The following is a 13,669-nucleotide window of genomic DNA, read 5'->3' as shown; positions in this document are numbered from 1 at the left end:
CTGTAAAAAGCCCAGAGCATACCAAAGAAAGTAAAATATAGACGTGTGAGTTGCACTTGGCAAAATGGTGTTACTAGAAAATGTTACTAGAAAATTAAAATTAATCAAGTTAGGTTCTGAAATATTGTTGACTGCATTTCTTTTGTAGTACTGCTTAATAGTATTGTTCAATATAATTCTGAAAGGCTGCTACATAGAAATGTGGAATTAGATACTAAAACACATTAAGGTACAGCTTTAAGAATTTGGGTACCAATAAACATCAACAGGGAGCTTTCATGCTAACATGAAAGTTCAGAGTCATCAGCACAGCTGAAATTTGTGTGCTTGCCTAAAAATACTGCATTTACTCTTACTGTGCTGTAGAGGCATCTTTTATATATGTAATTGTGAAAGGCTTTAGAAGTGAAATGAGTACCACCTAGAAAACACATCCCTGGAATTGCTCACTCAAATAAACCAGCCATATTGATCAGCAACCAATACATTGAAGGCTCTTCCCTGAGACCCGAAAGAGTCATTATCATTTGAAGTGGTCTTAGTCTTAAGTAGTCTTAAAGAATCACATTGCAATCACAATTTTTCTGAAGACCTGGAAAGAATTTTAGTAGCCTTCCTACAGCTTGACTTTCCCTTCAAGATTCCATTGTTAAATGCTGTTACAGCCATACCTCTGTTTCTTGCCACTGGTGTGTTCAAAGGTTAGCTCTGTAGTTCCCTACTCTACTATATTTATGCCTTTTCTATCAAAATCATGTTGCTCAGAAACCTGCTCCAGCATTCCACAGAGAGGTGAATATGAGATCAGCAAAAATTTCTTAGGTGAGATTCACAGCTGATGTTAGTTAGGCAAGTTGTGACTTCAGAGACACTTAGATGTTTTACAGCAGTGGAGATGCTGGCTCTGTATTCCTGCATGTGTACCTATATATATCCTGCATATATTATATATTATAGTCAGTTGAAATGTTTGGGGTTTTTTATTCCTCACAAAAAAAAATTCCTCCTTGACAAAATTAAAATTTCAGACTTTAATTCAAATATAGACGTTGAAGAAAATGACATTTTCATCTTCTAATGAAAAGTTATTTGACAATATCAAAACCATTTCTAAGTAGAAAACTGCTATTTTTTTCCATTTTGCTCCAATTTTAATTTTTTTTTTTTTTTTAGCTAAAATAGGTTAAAGACCCCATGTAAGAACTTAGCCCTACAGATTTTCATGTGCTGTTTTGAATGCTTGGGAAAAATACTGTTTGTCATAAAATTCCTTAAAACTTATTTTGTCTTTTGTCCAGATATTGTATTTAACCAAACCAATACTCTAAGATACAACTCTGCTCTCAAAACACCCAAACCAACATTATGATGACAACAGCTTAAAATCCATGCAGAATGTGAACATAAAGTACGTTCCAGTCTTGATTTCAAAATAAAATGTGTTTCAGCACCACCTATAAATCTAATCTTTAGATGCCTGTAGAAAGGAAAAACATAAATTAATGCACATAATAACTTGTGAATACCAATTTGCACCATGAATCATTTTTGCATAAGCAATTAAGGACAGGAAGTTTTCAACGATCCAGGCTATATATGGTATACAAACAAAATGTTTCATCCTTTATCAAATGTTTTTCAGATGAAGAATCCTTTCCCAGTGTGAAAACATAAATCCAATGAAAATAACTGTGTAAAGGAATAAGTCTGTGGAGATTATCTTAAGTCATACTGTGTTTTTTTGAACAGTTTGTGTTCAATTTTTATATGGCAAAATGTGAACAGAATGACCTAATGTATTTTTTAATTTGAGTTATAATAAAATATTTTCAAACTGCTGTATATAAGCCCACCAAGGAGAGATCCTATGGTGGGTTTTTTGGTGTTTGTTTATTTGTTTGTTGGTTGGTTTTCCTAGGTTAGATTTTTCTTTCTCTTTTTATTGTTCTATGGTTATCAGTGTGTAGACTGTAGTTTCCTTACAAACCAAGTGGAAATAAAGTAATTTTCATGGTAGCCTTAAACCAGAATTTTAGAGGATAATTAGGATGTCTGGCTTCTGGTAATATATGTCATCTTATTTTCAATGGACCAGTGGGTTTTTTTAGTGAAACTTTACAAAATATGAATTACATGTGTAGTCAAAAAAGCACATATTTTTAAACAGTTGCAACTGTTTTATAAAATTTTCTGGAGACCAGGTTTTATGCAGACATGGGGTGCAGCACTCTTTCAAAGTGCAGCATTTCAAAGCCAAAAGCCAAATGAAGGCGAGCTGGCTCATCTCTAATCACTGCCAGTTTGAACCCTATACAATAAAAAACTTCATGGGCAGTTTTTCTTGGAAACATTCACATCTGGAATAAATTAGATGAAATACAAATAGAATAAAACTGGAGAAAAATTAAGACAGCTTGTACAATGGTGATCCAGCATTTCGGTTCATCTAAAATGAAAACCAATGTCAATGAATTTTGAACTGCTAAAGTTAATCTCACATTATATACTGCATTCAAATCTTAGGACTGATTTATTGGAAACTATATATTGGCTGTAATCCTTCAAGGTACTGCATTTCACTTAAAAGTACTTGACCATTAATGAAGGCTCTCTAGAGTATTTTGCTTCTAAAGTTCTACAAGAAGCATCATCCCAAATATCACAATGAAAGGAAGATTATCCCTTCCCTTGATGTGAGGCTTGAAAACAATATTGTCTTGATGAGTACCCACAAAAAAAAACTAGTTTGGTTGACTGATGGTATTAAACAGTCTTATTAGCATAGGGATGAGCCCTATTAAAAAGTGATATTAATTCTTATTGTACAGTGGCTTATACTAGTGTGCATAGCAGCAAGTTTGAGAAAGATTAAAATCCTGGTAATGTAAGATTTCTATCTTGATATCCATGTATTTAAAAGGCACTGCTTTTTCCTGTCATGTATGCAATTCATGCCTCTAAAGGAATTGATGTTCCTATTCCAAAGTAAAACTGAAGTCCTCATGGGTTCAAAACATTTTTTGTTTGTCTCTTCTCTTTTGTGTAACAACTACAAAAATCTTACCAGATCTGAATTCTTCTTCCAGGAAGTGGACATATGCACACACACCAGCCAGCTAAATTCAGCAGCCAAACCCCATCAGTTTCTGAGAACCAGCACAATGAACAAGGTCTGCTGTGCTCTGAATTTTGTCTCGCCTAAGAGGTTCAGGATCACTTGAAGTTTTTAGAATTATTATTTCAGATGAGATACTAAGGAAACACTTGCTGGAAAATTAAATAAGCTGTGCATAACAAAAAAAAGATACTGCTTTATAAAAAAAATTTTCACTGATTTAAAAAAAAAGGAGACTGGCTCTCATTTTCTGTTATTTGTAAAAGCAAATATGCAGGTCAGGATATGTGATGATAATTAAACGTGCTACCTAAAACAGATCCCTTTTTAAAGTAGAGAGACTTAGTGCGAAAAGTCTTCCAGCTTTGCTAGAGCTGTAACAGCTTCCAGTAGCTGAAAAGCTGCCCCAGCCCACACAGAGGAACAACAAAGCACCAGTTTCATTGTAAAAAAGTGCAACACAAATTAGGGAATGTGTTTCAGACAACAGGCAGGTTAAGCATCAACAAACTGCACAGTGAGCAACCAAGACTGACAATCTGCTTCACAAGAAACGTTAAGAGCTACAGAAGAAGAATATAAATCGTTGGTCATATTAATAAAATATGAATTCTTGCATCTACACATTTTAGAGTCCTTTATTTACAAATGCAAAGGTTTATCATTTAATAGATCCTTAATTTTATATATTGTCTGATTATTTGTAAAGAAAGATGCACTCTATAATTGGACAAGGAAATAAATGTGGGGTGTTTTATGTGAATACAAAATTAATTAGATAAAATAATGTAATAAAATTTTCTGGTCTTGTTGCCATATTTCATGGACTAGTGGTCAAAACACAAATGTTTATAAAATGTTTTCTTTTAAACAAGTGACTTCTATGTCTATTCATATTGTTACTGTACCTCTGCAAAAACTTTTGCTTTAACATATTTTGGTTACTGAGAAGTCTGCCATTTAGAACCCAGGAGTTTTAATCAATGTAAAATTTCAATATTTGATCCAGAAATAAGTCTGAAGCAAAAAAATAAAGTTAAACATCCACAGGGTTATTCTTCAGCAACTGAAGATCCATCATAATTATCAACTGTCAAAACAAAATGAAAAGCAGCCATGTAACACATATATTATTCCTCGGTGATTATTTTAAAAAAATGAATCTGGAAAAATTGATTGAATTTGGCTTCAAGTTCACTGATTTATTTTTTTTTATATTAAAAGAATTCCAAATGCCAAATGTCAAAATGGTATTCATTCTGGAATGTCAACACAACCAGAAATTTCAGCAGTACAATCCTTTCATTATTGTGAATAGATCTGAGACATTCTCATTAAGCTTTAAATGCAGCCATTTCAAAAGTACTTCCAAAAAACCAAAACCAAACAAAAAAAGTACTTCACAACTAATGTTCTTGAAGAAAAAAAAAAAAGTTGAATATTTTAAGAAGTCACTGAATTATAAATATTCTGGTATCACTTCTCTGCATTATGAGAGTGAACAGACTCTTCATTTGGAAATCATAAGCATTTTTAGTTCTGTTATTTATTTGTTTAAAATATTTTACATAAAATCAGACTAAGAAGAAATAGAAGAAATAAAGCAGATATCCACATAGTCACAGAAGTATTTTTTAGAAGTGTTTTTCTTAAAAGGAATTCTAAAATACTTGGAAGCAGAAGGGTTTTTAACATTTAAACACAGTTACTGTTTTGCAGATATGCTCGGCACTTGCACCTTCCATCAATTTGAGATACAACTGTAAATGCATAGAATCCTCCAAAAGAAGACTGATTCTTTCTGCCTTGGGGAAGATTCTATACATTTGTTTGCCATAAGAATTTTTTTTTTAAAGCACTAAAGAATAGCATTGCAATCTAGAACTTCAATACTGGAATTTATTCCCATGCACTCCAAAAATCCTCTACTTCTTTGCACTGCTTTTTTACCAATATTGTAGTAACTAGGAGCCACAGAGAGGACCAGTTTTCTGTTGTACTAAGAACTCTACAGCTACAGATCAAAATTACAGTGCTGCTCCCCAAAACCTACAATTCAATACTGAAGCACAAATCAAAGCAGGTAACAGTACAAGCAAGCAAGATGGCATTTCTCTGTAGCACGAGTCTAGCTTATCTATTGAGCCTGATCTATTGTTAAGTACTAAGTGTTGACATTCATTTTTTCCTGCTCAATTTAGAGAGCTTCACAGAGAACAGAGCACTTAGAAGACAACGTTTTCTCCATTGCTAAAGGCCTTGTCAGCTGCACTGGCTCTGCCAAGACAAGCACTGTGTCTAACCAGGATTTCTTTCATTAAGGTTTAATATTTGAACTTGATGACATTTGATGGGATGTTATGAATTAGTAAAATTTGGGCCATTTATCAGGATAGCATCTTGAATCCTCAGTGTTATAAAAGGATTCTATTGTACACATGCCATTAAAGAGAAAAACAATTCAAACAATGTATTCACTAAGTATAGTCATGCAGAGGCTAACTGAAAAGAAAGGCATCACTAACAAAATTACATAAAATAAAATAAATACAAATCTGGATTCCTGCCAGAGATTCTTGCTTATAGCCCTCAAACTCACATGGATTTGTTGAGTATCTCTGCCTTTGGGTGCAGTGTCTTTAAGCTCTACCTCTTTGGTTCTCTGATAGAAACTCAGCCTATAGGTCACAGCAGCCTTTTTTTCTCCATTGACTCAAGAAGCTTAAAAACCAGGTATTTCTGAAAGGAAAAATCTTCTTCAAGAGAGCCAGGTAACTAGCAGTGAATGAAATTTAGCTAAGATGAATTTTGGTTTATTTTTGGAAATATATTTCTCATCTGGGCTATGGAAAACAAGGTCTAGAATGTAAATACCAAGTTGCCCTCAACACAAGACCAAGGATCTTATAGCAGACTCCATCTTCAGCATCTCTATCTTGTTTTCTTAGACCTTTCTTTCTGCTTTCACCTAATCTGCACTCAAGAAGCATTAAGGTTAAACATTAACATCCAGACTGAGGCTGCTGTTACCTTTGCCTTCTCTTCATACAGACTGTCCCATTCACATTTGAAATGCAGTTCAGAATAGATAGCTGAGAATAAATATCCATACATTTCTCTGTGTCAGTGTAGGATAAGCTCTCTCCTCCTCCACAATAAATGTCATATATAATGGGAAAAAACAGTCATGCAAAGCAAAGCTTTTACAAAGCAGTACAAAATAGTCTAAATCCTCTTGGTCCAGAAACTTATCCTGATGCTTCACATCTCACAGACCATTCAAATCCCTTCTCAAGTCTGCAGTAAAGATCACCTATCTGCCTTTGCCCACCTGCTTCTGCCAACAGGATGAAATTGAGAGCTGCATTACCAGTGGGATGTTGAAGTTGCAGATTTGGTCTTCTTTGCTTTTTTTGGTTGATTACTCTAAAACTGCTGTTTTAAGTAAGGTGTAAAACAAACTGGTCAGGCTTGGACAGAACACTTTCAGTGGCTGATCCACTTCCACCAGCATGTAATAGAGTCATGCTTGAAGCAACAACCAGTCTTGGAAACTTTCACTGCTGTGTTTCACTGCAGTTTAATTAATCGGTAAGAGGACTTAATACAATTATGTTCCCTGTTTGGATACTTATCCTTATGAAGAGTTCAGGACTGTCTGTGATCTACAGGAATATTATGGAAAGCAGGTAGAAGACTAATGAAAAAAGGAAATAAAACAGATGGATAAGGAGAGGTTAAAAATATTAAATCAAGCAATGAAAAAGGCTCTATGCAATAAAGTCCCTTCTAAGTGACTCACTTTCCATCCCATTTCTTCACCTTTTGGTTTTTACTCTTTTCCTAGCTGCCCCTAGGCAGCAAGTTTCTGTCCTAGCTAGAAATTTTCTTTCTGTTGCTGGCCACACCTCCAGGCTTCTGTGCTGGCACCAAGTATTACTAAAGCACAGGGCCATCCCATCCTGTTTGTCCTTTGCTCTCCTACCTTCATTTCTATAAGTATATTCTTATTTAAATCGAGCATCCTGTTCCTCAAGGACCTGTGCTAAAAAGTAGCTCCCTAGACCACTCATGCATGACAAGTGTGAACCAACTATTACCTGCCTACTTTGCTAAAAGGAAAAGCTTTCACCTATTTCTTTGGATTACACACTGTGAAAACAACTTGTATGGCCAACATTTATGCTTTACTACTTCCATCTAAAGGTTTTCTGAATGTGTCTGCATGCGGATGCTGTCTTTCAGATCAGGAGAATGGGAGAGACTCTGGCACTGTCTCATGCCACTCAGAATTTGCTTCCCTTTCTGTGGAGTGTTAATGACTACCAGAAAGCCTAAGGCATTTACACTAAGGGGCCCCAGGGACTGAATTCTGCTGGCAACAATTCAAAATACACACAAAATTCAACAGAAAGCTTTGACTTTAAACCTCCCCAAAATTCACATTCTTTTCTTTCAGAGATGACCACTGGAAACTCCCATGAAAGCCTGCCAATCTCAGCATGGAGAGTCCCTACACTGCCTTTAATCATGATAGCTACTACCTTAAACACAATCTTTTGCTGCTGACAGACTGAAGTTGTGGCCAGCACCATGTCAGCCAACACCTCATGCTCCAAGGCTGTCAGTAACATATGCAGCAAATGGTCCTTTGTTCAGATCTGTAACTTGGCTTCCAAAGTGACATCTTTATACATTTTCTTCTACTATTTTAAAGAAGAATATACTATAAACAATACTATTTTGCTTTTCAAAAAGAGTATAAAACAAAAGCTCAGATAAAACAACATAAATTTTCTGGGAGACTGGAGCAAGAAGATAAGCACTAGAGTTTTCTCTGCTCAAATGAGATACAGTTCTTCTGAATCAAAAGATATTCAGGTTGAATGTTATAGTTCAGAGGAAAAATTGATTAAGTCCATTGTAGAAACCTGCACTTATTTACCAGTAGTCATCAGTAATCCATAAACTCACTACTAGGTCATTTGTTTCCTCTTTATATATGAAAAGTGCAAATAACACTTAATGGTTTCTCTTTTTTTCCTTTTTTTTTTTTTTAATCTGTTTTAGGAAAGTGTTTTAAACTTTAAGACTGCAGTCATCCAGGAAGCAACAAAAGGGAACACACATAAGTATTGTCCTAAAGTTCAAACTGGTTCATGTGTGAATCAATGCCAGTTCTTAGAGTACAGTGAAAGTACATGGGATCTTACATAAAATGCTTTTAATAGCATTTGGAGATTGTTTCCCTTTCTCTACCCATGAAACTTTCCTGTAAGGCAAACATGTAGATCTCATTACTTATCACTGAATATACTGAGTTGGAAGGACCCACATGGATCATAAAGTCCAACTCCTAAGTGAATGGCCCACACAGAGATCAAACCTACAGTCTTGGTTATTAGCACTTTGCTCCCAACGGCATAGCTCATCTCAGTCCATTTCTCCCTGAAGCTCTCCTAGCATGGTTCTATTAATTCAACAACTTGTGAAAGCCAAGAGAGAATTTGTAGTATTTGGGTTCCTATTATGTTGGTGTAATTTCTGCGTTACAAGGCAAGTGTTTATGATTGTTAAGAAGCTCGAGTTTGTAGGTTCAAATTATAATAATCTGACACCATTTAGTGGCAACCGGATCTAGGACAAGCAATTTAATGGCGTCAAAGTGGTGCCTCCAGCAATTTTGAGGATCCATAGAAGTATTTCCCTTCTGCCTTTGAACAGTGAGCGACAAACACTGTAGCCTAAAGGAGATGGGGAATCCTTCAGGAAAGCATAATCACATCACATCCACACTGCAAAATCTGCAAAAGAGAACTGTCAGAAGGGGAAACAATCACAAGCATGTAAAGTAAAAAGCATGTAAAATCATAATGCCAAATCTCTATTCCTACACCTCCTCACCGCTCCTTTTCAGTTTCCTTGGGCTGTAGAATAGGATACAGCACTCTAAAAAGAACATGCCTGCCCCACCAATGATACTGCACGCTCTGATATTCCCTGTGAAAACAGAACTCAGATTTTCCCATTTTAAAAGCCTAGGCTGCTACATATTGAGCCAAATGAAACTCTCTGTGAGCAGTTGCCATCACAGAACCTACGCAAGACAAGGGAGCCAGATATGGTTCAGCAAAATTTACTGTGAAAAATCTTTAGGAAGGAGGATATTGTCAAAAGACACATTACCAACACATTTTTCACTCAGATGTGTGGTCAGCAAGTGCTTCCATCCACCTACAGAGACCTGCACTCACACAGGTTATGTCTTCCTTGGGAGGAGTCTATAAATAGAGATGCAAAGCACAGTACGAAGAACCCCAATCTATCTATAGGCTCTGTAAGGCTGTGTGTGTTCTGCCAAAGAAAAGTTCCTGCACAATGCAGAGGCAGATGTTGCTAGCAGCATTTACTTGGAGGGCTCCCTATTTCTGCAATCCTTAATTTGTGCAAGGACTTGGCTCAGGAACAGTTCCTTTCAGCTTTCCCTGCTGTTACTCTACTCACTCCAGCACACTTCAGTCCTCTTCCCAGCAGAGCTGTGACTGAGCTTCCCTCTTCCCCTCACACGGGACTTTACCAGTGCTCTCCCACGCTGTAACCCAATCTTCTGAACTTCTTTCTGCTATACAGGGAAATGCTGTGATAAGGAGGTACATAGTTCTTTCATCTGCTTGTACTCCCAGTTTTAGAGTATCCCTCTGCTGATGGCAGTAAGGAAGCACAGACAGGTACACAACAGCAGAGTATTTAAAAAGTAAAGCCATCATTGATCATGTGGCAAGGCAAAGGAGAGATACATCAAAACACCTTCAAGACTTCCTGAAATAGGAGTCACTACCATCTGAAGAGACTAATCCATAAATGGAACATGCTTACAGAATGTTAGTGAGACTACAGGATGCTGCAGGAAAGATAATTAAGAGTCTTTCAGCTGAAAGATATCATGGGGTAATGGTTCCTGCTGCTGACAGAAAACAATCCTCAAAAATAAATGTCGTCAAAACTGTGCATTATTTTCAATGCAGGAGACACTGACCTCATGGCAGAAATATATTTTTATGTTATATCTGATGTGCTAAATGATTCATAAATAAATAATATTTTCTATAAGAAAGATTTCTCAAGTAGAACAACTGACATTGGTATTACTAAACTTGAGTATGTCCTTTTTTATTATTATTTGTGAATAGTCAAATAGAAACCCCTTAGAAAATAGCCTGCTGACAAACAATCTGAGCCAAGATGGACCTTTTGCCTGAGTATAGTGATAGCTCAGCCAGCTCTGAACGGCTTTATCCCACTGCAGTACTTGGAAGAAGAGCTTATAGGTAGTAGCTGTGAATGGGATTCTAGGCAGGTATTAAAATATAGAAATATATAGAATATATGTATTTTATATACATATAATGATATATAATAATTATAGATAAAATAAAAACATAATATAAAATATATTATATAAATATATAATATGAAATGATTTTAATATAATAATATTTTATATATATAATAGAATATATAGAAAATCCATCCTGGCATCCCATTTTCCACAATTTACTAGGCTGTATTTGCTGTTGGAAGGAGCAGACAGAAAAGAAGTGATGTGCAGAATGAAAGAGATGATGCAGAGGATCTGAGACCCACACCATCTGGAGCACACTGTGTTACTTAAGTGCATCTCACAGTCAACCATGAAGCCCAGATTCATCCAAAATGCTGTCCCATTTGTGAGCTCCAAGCCTGCTCAGGGATACAAACATAAGCACAGCTATGAGCTGGAGGTTCACTCCAAAGCCATATTCCTGATTAAAGCCTCTCTGCTGAATACATCTGGAGAAAATTTTTCTTTTTGCTCTGTATATTTCAATTTCTCCTCTTAAGCACACTGGCCAACTTTTGTTTTACATTTATAGATCCATAGAGCTGCAGACAACTCACCAGAGTTGCAGGTCCAGACTTTCCTTAGACTGTGTCTTTCTGAGTGGCCATGGCAGACACACTGCAAGGTGCTGGTTTCCTATTCACTCAGTCTAGAGACTCAGCCAAAGCCTATAAGAGTTTCCTTCCCATGGAAAACTCTGTCCAGGAGCAACCCAGGAAACGACTCTTTGACTCTGCATCTTAGACACATCCTTAGCTAAAACACAACCAAAAGATTTAACAAGACGTGTCTAGTGCTCTCACAAGGATGCTTAGCTGTAAACTACTGCAAGTTGAAGGCACCAGCTGGTGAATTAGTAGGAAATAAGAATCCTCTGTTGGAAAAAAATTCTCTTTTTCTTGCTTCTTACTGAACAGCATGAATTCATCGCATTCTATCAAAGAGTATTGCCTCAGCATGTACCCAGAGATCACTCTGCCCTAATTTAAGGGTGGAGCTCCAACAGTTATATCTTCAGGACATAGAAGATACAACAGAGAAGCTTTCAACTTTTGACACTTATTACTTATGAAAATTATTACTAAATCTCATCATGTGAGAGGCAATTTATATCTATGCACGTTCCATATATCCTCAGGCATGACAGAGAAGTGGTAGAAACATGACATGTTCTAAAATATTAATAAACTGAAAAGTTTTTAAACCCAACCTTATCATTTTTGAGCAGTTGGTATTGGCAATCCTACATGTCCATTGATTATTGCCTTCTCCATGAAACTGCTAGAGTAAATACAGAGCAGTGTTATTGTTGGGAAAGGGTAGATTAAGTCGAAATATAGCTGTATAGAATGTTCTGAAATGTGTCTGATAACAACTAAAATTAAGTATGACTGACAATTGGGCACTGGGCCAAGAAAGCAAAAGACTTAGGTATTCAAGTCAAGCCCCCTGGCACAAACTGTCCTGTTCCAATACAACTGTAATTTAGTTGTTAATACTGAGACACACTGCATGGCATCTTTCTCCAGTACATCACAACATCTTACTCTTGACCTTTTACAAATGACACAATAGTACAGAACATTTCCTCTAACACAACTGCAAGGGAGGTTTTTGGTGGTCTGGGGTTTTTTTCTATAACATAATCTTGCCTTATTCAGGAAAGTTTGTAATAATACTGCGCTGAGGATGTGGTTGTCTCTGGACTCCAGTCTGTGAATTTGAAAATGAAAATGCTGAAAATAACATATCTGAGAAAAAGAAACTTTTGCTGTGGACTGTAGATTATTTGAAAGAGAAATGCTTACAGCCCAGGGAGGGAAAAGGAAGAGGTGAAAGAAGACTTTGGTAGCACTGTGAAAACAGAAAACCTTAAAGATGCACTTTCCTCTCAGTGTCCAGAGATACCACTCATTTTATTTGAGAATATATTTCCCTACACATACAGTGTTTAAATGAAAAGTTCAGGAATAATAAGGTACTGCAATCATGAGATTTCACTTCTGGCTATAGAAGAAGAAAATGTGTTGCAGCAGAAAGCATAGAAAATATGCACACAAAACTGTGAACTCTGGTTATCCATGTCAAACTCAGCAGCCAGAGGCAAAATATCCAACTTTAGAATGCAGCATTTCAAAACTGGGAAGTGTTACAAGCCATTGAGATAGGACCTGGAGATTTTGAAATTACTTTCTCTGAGAAAGTAATTCTTCTTCTCTAAGAATGAAGAGGGCTTTTAGGTGATTATTATTTTACTGACAGCCAACATTGATGTCTCAATCAGATGAAAAAATTACTTTACTTCTGCAATTCTGAAAATCAAGGGGGGAAAAAAAGCAATGACAACAAAGCTGAAAAGCAGTGAAAACAATATTTACTGTATGTTCCTCTAATGCTTTTCACATCTAGAAACTGGAGGATAAAAGAATATAGAATAAAAGAATATTGCTCACCTGGAATAAAGCATTATTTTCACAATTTCTATTCTGCTTTTATTCAGGTAATACACAATTGCTAAGAAACTGTCTATAAAAAACAGAACCTACTGCCCCAGAAGTGTTATTCATTCTTTAGGCTTTACAACAGGGACAACAGAAAGTTTTCAATTCCTTCATTTGCTTTCTCAGACAAGTTCTGAAGGTTCTGGAAACCTGAAAAGAATACTATACATATGTACCAAGAGGCAGATAACTCAGGTAAATGATTCCTGATCCCCATCATACAACAGTGAACCCAATGCCTTATTTACCAGAATTGCTAGTGAGTAACTATTGCTATGAAGTATTTCACATGTAGAAGCCTTATCTCGAGACAAAGAAGTGCCCAAGAAACAGAAGTGAAATACAGAATTATTTCTAAATTTATAGAGAAGATATAAATGGCTGCCTCCCTAATACCATCTTCTTCTTAAAAAAAAAAAGCACGAATTCTATTATGAGAAAGTTACACAGTAAAAACCTAGGTTAAATTTATATTAATATGTAAGCCTTTTACTATTTTAAAATACTCTATAATTTCTATTAATTTTCAGCATTGATGAATCTGTGAAAAAGAAATGTCTTAGTTGTCATACTCGATTAATATTGTAAGCCTTTTACTATTTTAAAATACTCTATAATTTCTATTAATTTTCAGCATTGATGAATCTGTGAAAAAGAAATGTCTTAGTTGTC

Source organism: Zosterops lateralis (assembly GCF_965231275.1).
Source record: "Zosterops lateralis genome assembly, chromosome: 3".
Taxonomy (NCBI): Eukaryota; Metazoa; Chordata; class Aves; order Passeriformes; family Zosteropidae; genus Zosterops; species Zosterops lateralis.
Note: the sequence above shows the minus strand (reverse complement) of the source record.